The sequence below is a fragment of the Podarcis bocagei genome, assembly GCF_964188305.1.
Source record: "Podarcis bocagei genome assembly, chromosome: 14".
In the NCBI taxonomy this organism is placed as follows: Eukaryota; Metazoa; Chordata; class Lepidosauria; order Squamata; family Lacertidae; genus Podarcis; species Podarcis bocagei.
This window is the reverse complement of record NC_138139.1, coordinates 34207217-34224824: the sequence shown is the minus strand read 5'-3', so window position 1 is coordinate 34224824 and position 17608 is coordinate 34207217. Positions and strand designations below refer to the sequence as shown.

The window sequence follows — 17608 nt, the reverse complement described above, 5'->3', positions numbered from 1 at the left end:
AAATACTTCCAGTTGCTGCAGGTTGTGCAACAGTCAGCATTGTTAGCTGTTTGGTGTACCTAGGAGATGCTGTAAAATTGTTTGGAGGGCAATGTGTGATGGAACAGTTAATTGGCAAACCCCCTTCTGCTGGAATGAGCAACTTCTCTCTCTCTCTCTCTTTCTCTCTCTGTCACCTAAGAAGCTGGTGGGGGCTGTAGGATCAAAGGCAGTAGGATCAACTGGAATGGTGTTGGAACATTTTGCAGTCTATTTCAGCAAGTCTGTCATGAATGAATTGGGTCCACATTAATCCAACCATAGGTTGGTTGTGCTAGAAGCTGAAAAGCTTCTGCAACTAGGCACCAGCAGCAGTGTGTATCCTAGTATATGGGGCAACATTTCTCTAAACCTACACACACACACACACACACACACACAATCACTCTGCTGGATTTACGTATAAGCTAAACAAACTATAGCTTAGGGCCCCACTCTCTTGGGGGCCCCAAAAAAAATTAAAGGAAAAAACTGGATGTACATTTCCAAAATATAAGATAAAAAGACAAATAAAATAAAACCTACATACAGCAACAGTGTTTTGTGTTGTGTAGGCTCCTATGGTGTAAGTAATGGGCCCCGCCTGCTAGCCTGCTCACTAAAATATCGCTGGTTTGCTCATTTCTATATATAGGGTGCCTACATTCTGCATGGACTGGTTGCAGGGCAACATGTGTAAATGGCTTAGATACCTATTAGGTCCATAAGTTACAATATAGCATAACACAAAAAACAGCAACAATTTGTTGTTGACAAAGGACAGCTGGACATATATAGGGCCCCCCAAAATTCAGTAGCTTAGGGCCTCATCAAACCTAAATCCGGCCCTGCGCACACACACACACACACACACACACACACACACACACACAAATTTCAGACAATAGAATAAAATTAAGCATTTATTTTGACCGTGTGAAAATGGGCTTGCTGTTTTGGAAATTTTTAACATATCACTCTCTATGGGTGCAAAACAGGACTTACAAAATTCTCATGGAGAGGGAATAAAATAAAAAATAAAAAAAACATTTGCTTCAGTCTCATGTTCTTGGCTTGGACCACCTCTGCCATTAATTCTATTAAGTGCTGCAGTATCTGGCTAAGCTGCTTAAATTTCACTTTCTGTTGAGAGGGAGGTTAAGATCAGTTGAAACTGTTCTTCATTCAAGGACCACCAAGGGAACCAATGAAATCTTGCGTAGGTGAGGGGAAAGCGTTGTATGTATTTGTCTCTCATTTGTTCAATCCACCAGCAAGAGGAAATGCAACGTGGTGTCCTGCACTTAGGAACCTTCTTCATCTCATAGAAAACAAATGAAGCCTTTGACATGTGTGTCAATAACTAACTCTCTGGATTCGGGTGTATTGGCCATCGCACCTGAAGCACTGGTTTTTACAATCTAAGGGTGAGTATCATGTGGATATTAAATCCAAAATAAAGTCTTCAAAGGCTCACAGTGATGTAGCCCAAATTCTGCCACCCACAAGTAGACTTGGAGAAACCCTGAGATAAGATAAGATAAACTTTATTTGCATTAGCCAACGGCCATAGCATCATAAAACAAGCAATATATACAAATAAAATATATACAAATAAAACAGACAGCAATGGGTAAAAAGGGCAATCAAATGGCCAAGATTATCATTCAGATAGTGGCCCTTAATCTCATTGCACCCTCAATAAACTTAGCAACCTTATGAGGGGGGGGGGGCGAGATCCTAAAGCAGTGATGGGGACTCCTACCCATAGGTCTAATTAGGACCAAGCACCCTGCATAAGAACATAAGATGAACCTCAGACCCTCCAAGTCCCTATTTTCCAGGGACAGTCCCTGAATTTACAGAAGCCATCCTGGTTTCTGATTTGATCACGGAATGTCCCGGTTTTCCTTAGGACGTCCCTATTTTCATCAGACAAATGTTGGAGGATATGGAGCCTGCTGAATCAGTGCAATTTCCCATCTAGTCTGGCCCAGTGGCCAAGCTGATGCCAGTGGGAAGCAAATAAGCTAGCATTGAGCACAAAGGCTGGTATGCAGAAACACCTGGTTGGCCACTGAGAGAACAGGATGCTGGACTTGATGGACCTTTAGTCTGACCCAGCAGGCTCTCCTTATGTTCTTATGAATTTCTCTCATCCCCCTCCCTCACTTTTCTCGTTCCAATACCTACCTTCCTCCTCTCTGGCACACATACACAATCCCTCTCTTCGTCCCCACCCAGTGTACTGCCAGGGTATGGAAAGATTGCTCTTGCTTGCAACCCAGAATGATCACTTGAAGAGGTCTTTTGAAATTAGGATTGCAAGTGAGCCTAAAATTGCAGGTTTCCCACCCCCTGGTATAATTGTTTTGGCTGGGGGACACAAGGGGTGAATAGGCAGAGACCAAAAGACCTCTAAGTGGCTGAGAGTGTTAAGAGTTGAAGCAATTCTGCCTTATAAGCGGAAACAATTGTCGGAGGGGGGAGGGACGCTTTCTTCAAAGTATTTCTTTTCTTTCTCTTTTATCGCTTCTGTGGTTTGGATCCATCCAGCATTGCTGGCAAAAGCTGCAGAGCCAAGGCAGAGGCTCAACCTCTTCCAGCACTGCACATGACATGGAACAGCAGACCACGTTAATGAGAGCATTCATCAACATTGCTAGCGGGAAGATGATGGATTTTGCTGAATTCCCCAACGCATCCTTTAAAAAAAGGAAAGCCTAGTGGTAGCTTCTGTTTGCATTGGAACGCTCTGAATGGCCCTCCCACACTTTGAAAAAGCTAATTTCCCCCTTAATTCCCTGAGCTGCGGTCTATAGTAACTGCTGCCACTTGGTCTTCAACAATTCTCAAAACATGGCTTGTTTGGAAGCCAAAAAATAAAAAATAAAAAAATGGAGAGGACTTCAGGCATAATGAAAAAAAGAGGAACTGGACCGTGTCCATCTGGTGCGGTGAAGGAAACCAAGACTATTGCATTGAAGGATAATGGACACGGAGGAGAAGAATGAGTTCTCACATTAATTTTTGACAGGGGAAAGTGGATTGAGAAAAAAGAAAAGTAAAAAAAGCTGGCTCTTTTATAAAGCTCTAAGCCAGCATTTCCCAGACTTGGGTCTCCAGCTGTTTTTGGACTACAATTCCTATCATCCCTGCCCACTGGTCCTGCTAACTAGAGGTGATGGGAGTTGTGGTCCAAAACCAGATGGAGACCCAAGTTTGGGAAACCCTGGTCTAAGCCTATGGGAGCTCCTCCCTTGACATAAGAGCCCTGCTGGATCAGACTAAAGGTCCATTGTGATCCCCATTAAGTGATATTCAGAGGAGGAGGTTTGTAGCCATCATGGTTAGTAGCCATTAATAGCCCTTTCCACCATTAATTCAACTTATCTCATTTTGGGGGTTTTGCATTTGCTGGTCTTTGAAACAGCACCCCCAGTCTCAGAATAAGGAAGGATGTTGTTTTAAGACAATGAAACCCACAATGTTGCTTGGCCTAGATTAGATATAGGCACAGACTGCAATCACACAGTCCCTTACCTTGGAGTAGAGACCACTCAAATCCATGGGACCTACTTCTGAGAAGAGCTGTATAGGCCTATGCTGTCCCTTGAACCCATGCACTGAAACACACAGACTAAGATGCTATGGGTCTTTTTGCAGAAATGGAAAAGAATTACTGTCTAAAATTACAACAGACAGAAGGATATATATATATAAAAGTCTGTGGCAAGAAATTGCAAGGGGAATTCCTGTTGCAGGTTTTGTGAATCACAATTCAGATATTAATTTCTTTATTGATCCCTCTCTCTGTGTGTCAAACACACACACTAGTCAGAGTGTGTCCTCCTTTCCCCTCATAAAACCTTCTATCTTTCCTGCTTTAAATGTGACACCTCAGACATAGTAACATGTTAGGTCAGGGCTATCACGTACCACTCTGGAAAAGATGTCCTATAAAAAATGAATTGTGACAGCTGCAGCCAACTGTAAAATTTGAAAAGAAGAAGATGCCCCTGTATTCAAGAGACTTAAACAAAAAAAAAGAAAACAAAAAAACCTTATCTTGCAAAGCATAATCTCATGCTGCCTGTGGCAATAGTCTCATTCTATAGCTCCAAACATATTGGACATTCACTGGTTGCATCAATTAGCATCAGTGTTAAGGCCTCAGCATACTTTGGTGACTCAGTTGCCACTTCTGCAGAGCCAGTTCACATGCCACAACGGGTGATGTTTGAAACTGGGTGGTCATGTGTCCTACTTTACAAGGGACAGTCCTCTGTTTGACAAAATCTTCCATTTCAGGGGTATGCGGTTGGCCAATGATCAGGAACGATGGGTGCTTATTTGTTGATTTCATGTGCATCTAGCCTGTCGTTCTTTAATTTTAATAGCAGAGTTCAGCATTAGTCAGAGTGGGCCCACTGAAATTTATGGAGTTATCTAACTTAGATGATATCACCAAAGGAAGGGGTTGAAAGCAGGTGAGACAATACATTTTACTGGCCCAGATGGAGTTTAAAACTCTGGAAGCACTCATCAAACCCTGTCTCCTTTCAGATAAGAGAAGCTTTTTTCTTTAAAGGAAACAAAGAAACAACCCTGTGCTATAAAAACATAAGAAGAGCAGTGCTGGATGAGGCAAATGGCCCATCTAGTCGAGCGTCCTGCTTTTACAGTTAGGTAATTGTTTACCAGGCTGAGCAAGATGAGTATGAGAGCCAATATAATCTATGCTTCAGTATCTACTGATGGTGTTCAAGGCTGAAATGTGGGAGAGGGTAATAGTGAATTTAAGAACACCCACCCTAGAAAAAAATAAATCTATTATTAGCCACCTTGAATACCAACTTGTGAGAAAGGCCGGATATACCTGTAAATACATTAAATAAATAAATAAAACCTCTGGTAATGCCTCTTACTGCCTGAGATGGAGAAAAGAGCTGGGTGGGGGTGGTAGAAAGTGATTGAATGCATAAAGATAAATATTACATTCATTGTTCTACTCATGTATTCCCCTGGCCCTGCCCAGCACTGCCATGGGTCCCTGGAATGTTTGCCCAGAAGGAAGATGTAAACCTTAGCTTGAAAAAGTTCTCCCACCCATGACCTAGAGGCATCAAGATGCAGGATATTGCTTGAATGGTGAATACTTCCTGCTTCCCCAAAAATACACTTGTTATGGCGGATAAATATTGGTGTGATTGTTTGCAAAGCCTAAACTCCAGATCTGTTTGAATGAAGTCAACGCACTTGTGGAGCTGCAGTGATATTTGCTTACCAGCTAAAAACCCCACTTAAAATTTGATCTCCTACACATCTGCGACTTCGTCTCTTGTTTGTAGGATGAATGCGGGAAGTGAAAGGTGAACCACAAGCCCCAGAAAGCTTATTAATTTTCCCCAGTAGGTGGCGGATGAGTGCCCAGTGCTCTCTGATAATTGCTTTCTTCTAAATGCTCCAGGAACGATGCTGGGATCCTTTTGGTCCTGCTGAGATGCAATACAGTGTGTGCATTAGGGCGCATTATTGTTATGAAAAATTATGGATGCAAATGCTAAGGATGCAATTGCCTGGCCACTGGAGCAGCACAAATACAGGGGGGAACTTTTCGTCAGATGCGCCAGGTGCTCATCCATTTGAGATGGTTTTGTATGGCCAATACATGAAGGCAGGCTGCAAATATTTGTAGTTTTCAACTCCCAGACCAAATAGGATCATAGGAAATAAAGGAAGTTGCCTTATACCAAGTCGGACCATTGGTCCAGCTAGCAGAACATTACTTATATGGACTGTCTGGAGCTCTCCAGGGTTTCAGGCAGGGAATCTTCACTAGCCCTACCTGGAGATGCTACCAGGAATGAAGCTGGGACCTTTTGCATGCAATGCAGACACTTTAACCACTGAGTGATGGAACCTAGGAAGGAACACAAAAAGCTGCCTTTGGTCAGACCTTTGGTCCCTCTAGCTTAGTATTGCCTTCACTGGCTGGAAGCAGCTTTCAGGATTCCAGGCAAGGAGTCTCTTCCAGTCCTATCTGGGGATGCTTGAGACTGAACCTAGGACTGTCTGCATGTAAAATGTGCTCTAGCAGTGAACAGTGGCTCTTCCCTTGGTTAGAGCATGGTGCTGATAATGCCAAGTTTGCAGGTTCAATCCCTGTATGGGACAGCTGCATGTTCCTGCATTGCAGAGGGTTAGACTCTGCAATGGGGTCCCTTCCAACTCTACAATTCTGATTTGCTAATACTGCCATATTCTACGTGAACGATTAGTATCCTGACCAAATGACAGGATTATGAATAGAACACATTGTCCATCTGGGAGTATGGCATGAGGTGCCATCCCAGCTTTGTTTAAGTGGTCATCATTGAGTCTGGACTCACCACACCACTTCTTTTCTCCCACTTTCAAACTATTTCTTTCCTTCTTTTCTCTCCAGATTCAGACAACATGCATTTATTTAAGTTAAAGTCAGTTAGGGATGCCATGAATAGCATGTCATACCACCATATAGTCTGTTGGATGTGACTGCATGATTGTATCTGTGAGGGACAGTGAGGGAAAGTGTTGTCAAAAGGAGATAGCCCATCCTAATATGTTGGCATTGCAAAGCTGTGTAGCCAATGGTGACATCACTGGGGGCAAGCCAAGGCAACAGAGAGTGGGAGCAATGAAGAGCAATGCAAATGAACTGGTGGGATGGATCTCAATGAGTGTCAATATGTTACTCAAAATAAGGGAGGTTGTTTCAAGCTCAAAATTGTGGAGTTTTAGCTCAAGCCCGGTTTTTGAAAATGCCATATTTATTTTTTACAATGTGCAAATTGGACAGCATTTTGGCTTTGCCTGAAAGGTGCCAAGGATTGAACCTGGAACTTTTCTGTCCATATAGCTTGTTCTTTAACACTGAATTTGCATTACACACAACAACAACAACAACAACAACAACTACAACAACAACAACAACAGGGTATTGTGTGATAGCTTTTCAGTGAAGGAATGCAACAATCCCACTCAGTGGGATTCTGCATCAGGAAAAGCAATCAGAAGGTGGATGGAGGAATCATCTGACGAGTTTGTACAGACTCACCTAGTTGGTCAAGCGGTTAAGACTCCTATTTGACAAAAGGGATTGGCTTTCTAACCTTGCCCTCAGGGGCACAGCTGGCCAGGTGTCAAGCTGCTGTATCTACTGAACTCATTCCGCAAGAGCTCAGTCACGTGATGGAACCCATTTTTCACTCCTGGATGGGTTCCTGTCATGCAGAACATAGGCAAGGCAGTTTGGGGCAAGATGTGTGTGGCGAGCAGGGGGCGGGAGGGGGGAAAACATAGCCTTTTTCTTCAAAGTTGCTTTATTTCTTAGCCTCTCTTGAGATCATAGTGCAATGCTTCTAGAAGTCCTGTCGTCTGTTTCTCAGTTACCTGGCCTTTTCTGTGAAGCAGAATTGTTGCATTGCTCTGCTGCAGCTGTTATTGCTGTTTTCCAAGATACTGTGCCGCCCCAATTTCTCACAGCCTTCAGTTTCTTGCCTATTTCCAATGAAAGGGCTGAGCAGCCTAACTGTGTCCCATTTCAGTTTTGCTTTTGCTCAGAGATCTGTTTCATCCCATATTGTGCCAGTTGTTTTTGAAAGAAGACTTGAAGAGACTGCATGATTTTAAGGATAGCTCAATCGGTAGCGCATGAGATTCTTAATCTCAGGGTTGTGGGTTCGAGCCCCACATTGGGCAAATGATTCCTGCATTGCAGGGGGTTGGACTAGATGACCCTTGTGGTCTGACACCATGGCAGTTAGTAGTCTTATATCCCATGACATTGTCTAACCCCCTCTTAAACATCTGGCCATCACAACATCTGGTGGCAGCAACTTCCATACTTTAACTTTCTGCTGAGTGAAACTCTTGCCTGTCTTGAATCTGCTTTGTGTTACCATTTTACCCACCCCCTTAACAAAGCACTCTCTCTGTGTGTGTCCAAGCAGTGCTTTAAAATTCAGTTATCCACTAACAACATGTTGGGAACAGCATCATGAATAATGACAGTAAAGGACTGTTGAACAGGTCTGGCTTCCAAATTTAGTAGCAACAGTGGGACATATACGCAAACAAGCAATTTCTTTTAAACATTACCCTGTTGATAGTAGACATAATGTTATAGAAATAACACCAGCCTCCTCTTTCCCCTTAATACTGCTTTTTTTCTCCCTCATCCATATTGCCATCTGCAGCACAAGAAGAATATGCAAATCCATAATTAAGGTGGGTTTCATTTGCCTTTGGGATTTTTATGTTTATGTTTTACAAACATAAAAGATTGCTTGCATTTATTATGTGGTGGAGTGGGTGTGCTGGTACTATGGAGTTGTGTAAGCATTTAGCTGCGTGCTTTTCATATTGCAGATGCAATGGGCAGGAACAGGCCCCTCTTGCCCGACCCAGGGATGAAAGTGCAACACCACATCTTCTCCAGGGAACAGAGGGCAAGAGCGGATTTTCCATAGGGCTGTTTACATCATTGGGCTGAATAAAGTCCCTTACAAGATGAATGGCTTAAAGAAAAAGACTAGTGCATGAAAGATAATACAATCAATTGCTATAAGCAATGATGGCTATGTTCTGCTTCCACTGTTGGAAACAGTAATGCTTCTGAATACCAGTTTCTAGAAACCACGAGAGGAGAAGCTCCTGTGCTTGTGGGATTCATACTGGGGCATCTAGCTGGCTATGGTGGGAACAAGATGCTGGACTTGGTGGGCCACTGGCCTGATCCATTAGAGCTTTCCTTATGTTCTTATATTTTCTTAAGGTGGTTTTGCCCACCATCCTATCCTCTTACTCATAGCACAGTAACCCATACACCTGTCCTGTAAGGATTACTATGGGATTAGCCAGTTGCCCATACCAGAGGCTCAGTAAGCTATTTTTGTGTTTCCTACTATTGGCCTTGACTCAAGACTCTGAGAATATTTTACACACACACCCCCAACCCAAATTGATTCCTGCTCTGTTTCTGAATTGCCTCCTTTTATTTCCTGGGTTTGTGAGCTTCTTCTCTGGCTTTGGCAATATGTGATTGCTAGGGGTCATAATTTATTGGGAGAGAGAGGCAGGTGCCCAGGGAAAAGCCAATTGCCCTCATATCAGGAGCAGCTACAGTGATTAATGGTAGGTGGCAATGTACTTCTGTTGGTTTCATTGATAAATACAACACTGTTAATTTTTATCATTATAAATGGCAAGAGAATACACCTAGCCTCTGGGATGGAGGGTTTTGATAAGAAGGTTTGCATTGAGATAAGTTATCTGGTTGTTCCAAGAGAGAGAGAGAGAGAGAGGTGCTCAGTCAGTAATGTTTAGCTTGCAACACAAATGGAACTTCAACTCATGCTCCTAGTCCTTCAGTGCCAGGGTTTCAGGAGCTGGGGTTGCCCCATTTTGAATTTGCTTGGATGCTTGGATGAATTAGCTGTAGCACAGCGGGAGACAATCTGCTTTGCATGCAGAATGTCCCAGGCTGAATCTACCTTGGCATTTCCAGGTAGAGTTGGGAAGCATTCCCTGTCTGAAATCCTGCCAGTCATTGTAGAAAATATTGAGATAGACCACTGGGCTGATTTGGTATAAGGCAGCTTCCTATGTAACAACACACTGGAACCAGAATCAGTAAAGAAAGAATTGCTGAAAGGAACTCCTCAAAATCCTATTCAAGCTCAGCAGTACCTCACATCTTTCAAGACAGCCCAATAGCTAAGAGTCTGACCTATGAACTTGGTAGTTTCCAGTTAAACCAGCTGGTAGTTTCCATAAAGTAACTAAGAGGAATGGGGAGGAATTCATTCAGGGTCGGTTCAAGGTGTTGATGTTAACTTTCAAAACCCCTGAACAGCTGAGGACCCAAATACATACCTCTTCCCATGTCAGCTTCTCTGAGATCTACATCCATTTCACTAGTAGCCATACTACATTTCATTGAATCCTGGAGCTGGAAGGGACCCTGAGGATCATCTAGTCCAACCCCCTGCAATGCAAGACTATGCAGCTGTCCCTTATGGAGATTGAACCTGCAACCTTGGCATTATCAGCACCATGCTCTAACCAACTGAGCTATACTTGCAGGCTTGACAGAGGCATCCTGAGAAAGGCTTAGAACAGGGCTGGATAACCTAAAGGTTGGCTCTGACCAGGCAAACTGTGGGAAAAGGTCCTCCAGCTCCACAGCTTTATATGCCACTTTGATAAGGAGATGAAGTTCCTCTTCCTGGACCTTAGAGAGTAACCTCTTTATCTCAGTTCTAAGCCCAAAACCAGAGAGAAGGCCCCTCTGCCTGCTTTGTAAGAGTAAAAAACAGTATTGCTCCATACTGGGGTGAGGATGGGGAGAAAATCTGACTTTTACACTCAGAGGTCAGGCAGAGGGATTTTCTCTTTCACTACAGTGCTAAGATCAGAGATAAAGCCTTCTGCCTGCTCCTTAACAGCAGAAGCATGCCTTGGGGTGCTTACCAATGAATTCATTCCTTTATCTGCCACATTAAGTGCCAATATACAAAAAACTTATTATTATTATTATTATTATTATTATTATTATTATTATTATTATTATTGTTATTATTGTTATTATTGTTATTATTGTTATTATTGTTATTATTGTTATTATTGTTATTATTATTATTGAAATTTGTATACTGTCCTTTACCCAAACACACCAAAATTCAACCCAAAGAAGGCAATGTGGAGTAGGCAAAAAAAAGCATGTTAAAGGCCAATTGAGAAATACCCAGAAAACAATCCTACTCAGCCCCTAAAGGGTTAGGAGGACAAGCATTGCAATTATAGGAAGAAAGATGCTGGGAAGGCGGCTCCCTTAAATAGGATGCTCACCCAGTTCTAAATGGCCCCATGGGAAACCTGAATCTTGAAGTTCCCCTTCCCTGTTTCAGGAGAAGAGCCTCCCAAGGGAGCAGAATGGGGTAAATTTGCCCCTACCCTAGAATGGGAATGGCATTGCGTAATTCAAAATATCTGCACTGCTCAGAACCGTGGTGGCTTCATTCTGTTCTAGCTTACAGGCTGTCTTCAAGGGTTGCTCTACATAAAGCACACTACAGTAATCAGATAGGGATGTTATGAGAAGGTGAGCTACTGTGGCCAGGAAGGGCTGTAGTGGGTAAATCACTTGCAACTGGACACTCCTTCCCACTGATGTCAGCTGGGCCTCAGTGCCGAACCCAAAGCTATGTGCCTTCCACTTCAGGGAGCACAACCTGTTCTAGAACTGGCCGTCTGCCCAATTCCCAGATTAACCAGATAATTGTATCCATCACATTATCATTTTAGATGTTTCAATTTACCTTTTTTATAAAAAGAATGGGCATGCACTTGAGATTTCAAGGCAGGTTAGATATCCAAAGGTAAATAAAATAAATCCGATCAACTCTTCAACTTATTTAATTATGTTACATTAATTAGATAGGAATGATAGTTCCAAGGCATGTTGCCAGTCCTCTCGTTGCAATTAACCTCCAGGCCTGTAATTTTTAGGGCCATAAATACTAATCAAGAACATACTGGGATGGCATTTTGCAACTTTCCCGTTATCTGGGGTTGTACTGGAGTTGTCAGTGGTAAAACAAAGATTAATGGTGTGATTAATACGATGGCTGATATACTGGAGATCTCTAAATGTCTCTCTCTCTTCCTCTCTCTTAATGCATGATAGATCCAAACTAAGGCATCAGCTGTTATTTCATTGCTGGGGGGAAATTTCATGTGCAATAACAAATAGCTAAAATTGGTTCAAATTGGTTCTGACCATTTTAGGTAGAAAATTAGAAGGGTGTGTGCTTTGTAACTCTTAGGTAATTTTTTAAAGAAGCAGTTTTTATTACAGATTTTCTTGGGTTACAAAAGTACGGGCATTGTCTCTATTTTCAGGTCGTAGAGTTTTTTCTACATTTGATGTGAGAGATATTGTTGTATACAGTATAAGGTTGGGGAAGAAGAGAGGTGAAATTTGCACAAGGCAAATGTTATATGAATGTAATTCCGCTGTTTTGTAATATTATTTATATTATTATTATGCTGTGCATGCCTTCCACCAACCCAGGCCTGCCCAGGGAACACCTGGCCTGACCAGAATCCATCCCCAGATTTATTTTTGAAAACCTAATAAAACATATGGCCACCCCACAACCACACTGCAGAGGGTTCAGTTCCTGCTAGGTGCTGCTTTGCCATTGCATTTCCTGCAGGAAATACACTAGCAAAGAAAACCCCTACAACCAGCAGGATTGAACCCACTGCTCACAAAGAGAAAGATGTACATCTTCACCAAATGGCAAAAACTACATAATGAAGGTTCCAGGTTCACCTCTGTGAAGAGGTGATTCCTGTCCTGACTCCCACTCTCCTCCAGGCTAAGTATATCCAATTCATTCAACCATTCCTCATAAGGCTTAGTTTCCAGACCCTTGATCATCCAGGTTGCCCTCTGCACATGTTCCAGCATATCAGTATCCTTCTTAAATTGTGGTGCCCAGAACTGCACACAGTCCTCCAGGTGGGGTCTGACCAAGGCAGAATTGAGTGGTACTACGACTTCCCTTGATCTGGACACCATACTTGATGCAGCCTAGAATTGCATAGTTGTTATTGTTGCTGCATCACACTGTTAGAATTATAGAATTGTAGAGTTGGAAGGAACCCTGAGGTTTAAGCTTGTGATCAGACCCATCCACTTCAAAGAAATGCACATTTCCAACCCCAGAATTCCCAAAAGGCGAGCAAGTCTCACAAGTGAGCACACCATGCCTTACTTTAACAGCTTGGTGGGTATGGCATGGAAACTTGTTGGGGGATCTTCATCTCTTCTGTTCAGTTCTGGACTACTTGTCCTGCTCCTGAACCATGATTCTGGAACCCTGTGTCTGCTGCTAAGCCTGCTGCAGAGCCTGAATAAAGCTTTGTTTCATACAAATAAGAGACTCTGCTTGCATGTTTTGGGGTGGCAGCCAGGGCAGTTGTATTCCAATTCACATTCAAGTTCAGGAACATCTAATTAGGTTGATTCGCTGCAAAAAGCAAACCAAATTAATGACTCCTCTGTTCCAACTAGAGTCTATTTAGTACAGCCTACAAAAACACAGATTCAGATATAAATTATTTCAATGCACTCAACAGATCTCAACTTTGTGGCAGATATTTTACACAGTTCCTCTTTTTGGTATATGCTTTGGGTATCATCTTTTGAGGCTGCCTCCCCCACCCTTGCTCCTTCCAAAATTAGTTCAAAGAAGATAATATAGAGCCTATTTGCAGCTGCAAATCCCTTTACACAGCAGCATTTGGGAGGATTTCTTTCAGCCTAGCAATACACAGATGAAAAATGCAAACCCACACTCCAGTATTCATACATAGAGATGGCTCCCTCCCCTCTCCAATTTTCAGTGGGTTTTTTCCTGCTTTCAGGTTTCAAAAGCTGCCAAATTCCTCCCCTGTGGTTGACTCAGAAGTAGCCAATGTGGCTTCCTGCTTGACAAAATTGCTTCCCACCAACTCCCTGAAAGAGAACCAACCTGTGCTTAATCCCCTTTAAACTTGATGGCGTGGTGAAAGGGAGTGAGATAGCACAGGTGTTTAAGACAGCTGGTTTTAAAAATAGCAAAGCGTAAGCAAAAGGGAGTCGAGGATCACTGAGAGGGGGGGACTTCATAAATACAGCCGACCTAGAGTCAACAGAGGTTCTTCTCCTTTCTAAGTTATCTGAATCGAGATAGCAATGGTAAACAAGCAAAAGGCACTGATAACTGAAGTATCAGGGAATAATAAACTCAGAGCAAACAGTGCCATGTTCAAGGGAACATTTCCCCTCTAATCTGCTACATCTGTAAACATGCAACCATAAGTTCAGTTGCAAATAGATAGAGAGCATTATACTGTCTCAATATCCTTGCCTTCTAGAAGAACATAAGAAGAGCCTTCTGGATCAGGCCAATGGCCTATCTAGCACTGGTGAAGGAAGAGGGTGTGGTGGCGGTGGTCAGCCCCAGGTGTCATCACTGGGGGGGGTGACATCACCGCCCTGCCCCCCTGGGACACTTGCCGTAGGCGGCGGCCCCCCTGGGACGTTCGCCCCACCCCCATGGGCGGCTAGCTCTGCCCCCACTGGTGGCTAGTCCCACCCCCACAGGCAGCTAGCCCTGCCCCCAGGTGCACAGCTCTGGGTGCCGGAGCAGCTAGCTCTGCCTCTGCTATCTAGTTCAGCATCCTGTTCTCACAGTGGCCAACCAGATGCCTGCAGGAAACCCGAAAGCAGAATTCAAGCACAAAAGCACTCTCCCATCCTGTGGTTTGCATCAACTGGAATTGAGACGCATTTTCCACCTCTGACCGTGGAGGCAGGGCATAGCCATCATGGCTAGTAGCCATTGATACTCCTGCATATTGCTATATGGAACATTTTCACAGCTTGGGGGGTATCCCTGAACTCAGTGCTGCTGATGGTGGGTGCAGTTAGGAAGGATCATATCACCCTGATCCTGGCTGATCCCAACTCAAGCATTAACATACAAAGTCCTAAATTACTTGGACCCAAGTGCTTGAGGGAGCATCCCATGTGTCACAATTAGCAGGATATGTTCTGTTCCTTGTCCTATAAATAGAAGAAGCAAAGAAAGTGGCTAGTGTACAGTGGCTGGGCAGACCAGATCTAGCCGGCAGGCCATGGGTTCACTACTCCCAGGGCAGAGCTGCTAGAAACCACAGCCGGGAAAGTGCTGTTGCACTCCAGGTCCTGCTTACAGGCTTCCCATAGATACCTGACTGGCTACTGTGAGAACTAGGTGCTGGACTAGTGGAACCAGGGGAGTCTTTAGCAGATGCGCCGCCGGGGTGCAAAGATCCGCCCAGCGCCCCCAAGTCTGACAAGCGCCGCCATTGTGAATGACAAGTGCCACCACTGGCGCAGTGCATCTTTGGTAAATGAGCGCACAAAGTCGAAAGTCCTTTAGTGAAACAGTAGGTATACATTTCGGTAATACAGTGGTACCTCGGGTTAAGAACTTAATTCGTTCTGGAGGTCTGTTCTTAATCTGAAACTGTTCTTAACCGGAAGTACCACTTTAGCTAATGGGGCCTCCTGCTGCCGCCGCGCCACTGCTGCACGATTTCTGTTCTCATCCTGAAGCAAAGTTCTTAACCCAAAGTACTATTTCTGGGTTAGCGGAGTCTGTAACCTGAAGCGTCTGTAACCTGAAGTGTCTGTGACACAAGGTACCACTGTACCTAGGTGCAATATATATGTATTTTGTTTTTCTAGCTTGATCAAAATTATTTATTACGGTATTTCATAACAGGTAGATAGTTAAGAGCTTAGGTGGCTTCAGCGGTGGGCGTCTGGGGCCCCCCAGAATTCAGCACCCAGGTGCCCCGCATCCCTTGCAATCCCAGGTAAAGACGGCCCTGAATGGAACTAGCCTGATCCAGCAGGATCCAGCAGGATCTTCTTATGTTCTTACCTAGAAATGTAATGATCTCACTCTTTCTGAAGAATCTGAAAGAGGGTGTGTTAGGTATGATCTAGTTCTCTTGGTTTCTTACATTGAACCAAGGAGTTGATTTGATGAGGTGGAGAATCTATGGCCTTCCAATTGTTACTGGAGTACAACTCCCATCATCCCTGCTCTTTGACCATTCTGGCTGAGACTGATAGTTGTTCTGACAACATCAGGAGACCCAAAGATTCCCTACTGCTGATCAAGTCTAAGATTTCAGTGTGTCTTTGTCTCACCCCTGTCCCTGCCCCACCCTACCCCCAATAAAACTAAATACTTCTTGACTCTTTAAACACTGTTTACCTTATGCCTGGCAAAAATTCCTTGGGTTCCTGTTGCTTAACAAGGGGGAAAAATAAGGATATGATATATTACAAATCTAATTAAGTTTTGTGAGCTAAAAAGGTACACTTGTACTCTGCATTTGTATCACACAAGGTTAGGCCTTGTAAATTAGATGAAACACCATTAATAATCAAGCAAAATGAGGTCAGCTCTATTATAGCTTTCATTCTTTCCACTTCTATTATCATAATTTTACACTTTTCATGCTTCACAATTGAGCAATGATTACTTTGCTAAATACTACATGAGTTTTGATAAAACAAACCCCCTGAGGAATAAAAAAAAATAAGTCATTTCCATTCAGGAAAAAAAATCCATTTTCACATTAGGCTGCACAGGATATTATGAACCCAATTATCACTGTATGGAGACATGTATAATAAATAAGGTAGTTACAATCAAACACAAGCCAGGGTTATGTGAGCAGGATTGATCAAAGCCATTCTCCACAGAAAACTGCAAGAGAGCTCTCTAAATGCCTTCTCAAAAAAAAAAAAGGTGTGAAATTCTAAAGTGTCTTCCCAAATGAGTTATTAAATACTTGTTGCCTGGTGTCGAGAAATGGGCCCACAGCTGGTTTTCAACTGGTGAACCACAGCATGAAATGGCTGATCATATTGATTCACTCCCTTCTGTTCTTTAATGTTACTCCTCAAAATGGGAAAACTGGAGAACATAGGAAGTTGCCTGATACCGAGTCATGCCATTGATCCATCCAGCTCAGTATTGTATATAGTGACTGGCAGCAGCCCTCCACAGTTCCAGCAAGGAGTCTCTCCCAGCCCTACCTAGAGATGACCAGGATTGAACTTCAGACTTTCCACGTGCACAGCAGATGCTCTACCACTTAGCTATGGTTCTTCCCCAATAGGAAGCTGACATATACTAAGTCAGACCTGTGGCTCATTTAATCTAGTATTGTCTAAACTGACTAGCATTGGTTCTCCAGGGTTTCAGGCTGGAGCCTTCCCCAATCCTTCTTGGAGCTGCTGGGGCCTTCTGCATGCAAGGCAGATGCTCTGTCACTGAGCCCTTGCTCCTCCAGAATTTATGTTTTTATACCACCTTAATTAATAGTTGTCAGGCAACGTACTAGAAAATAAACTACAGCAAAGTCTAATATCTAATGCAGTCAATAAAAGTGAATTCACATGAAATACATACTGTATTCGAGTCATACAGTAACAATGCCATACATGCAACTTTCACCTATCATACTTTTCCACCTCTAAAAGCCTGATGATGGCTGTCAGTGACCACCAGCCAAGATGGTTATGTTCTGCCTCCATAGTTGGAGGCAGCAGTGCTTCTCCAGTGTGGTGCCAGTGTGGTGTAGTGGTTAAGAGCGGTAGTCTCGTAATCTGGGGAACCGGGTTCGCTTCCCCGCTCCTCCACATGCAGCTGCTGGGTGACCTTGGGCCAGTCACACTTCTTTGAAGGCTCTCAGCCCCACTCACCTCACAGAGTGTTTGTTGTGGGGGAGGAAGGGAAAGGAGAATGTTAGCCGCTTTGAGACACCTTAAGGGGAGTGAAAGGTGGGATATCAAATCCAAACTCTTCTTCTTCTTCTTCTAAGTACTAGTTGCTGAAACCAGAGGAGGGGAGGGTCTCTTGTGCTCAAATCCTGCTGGTTACCCACAGGCATCTGTTGGCCACTGTGAGAACAGGATGCTGGACCAGAG

General features: G+C 43.5%; 1 long non-coding RNA gene across 1 annotated transcript; it reads right to left on the bottom strand.

The window, feature by feature from the left end:
- Positions 1 to 923: 923 nt before the first annotated feature.
- Positions 924 to 13096, bottom strand: LOC308573374. Its single transcript, XR_014002066.1, has 2 exons — positions 12846 to 13096; positions 924 to 1543 (listed from the first exon to the last, which is right to left on the bottom strand). It is a non-coding gene; the product is annotated as an uncharacterized lncRNA (long non-coding RNA).
- Between the last annotated feature and the right edge of the window lie 4512 nt (positions 13097 to 17608).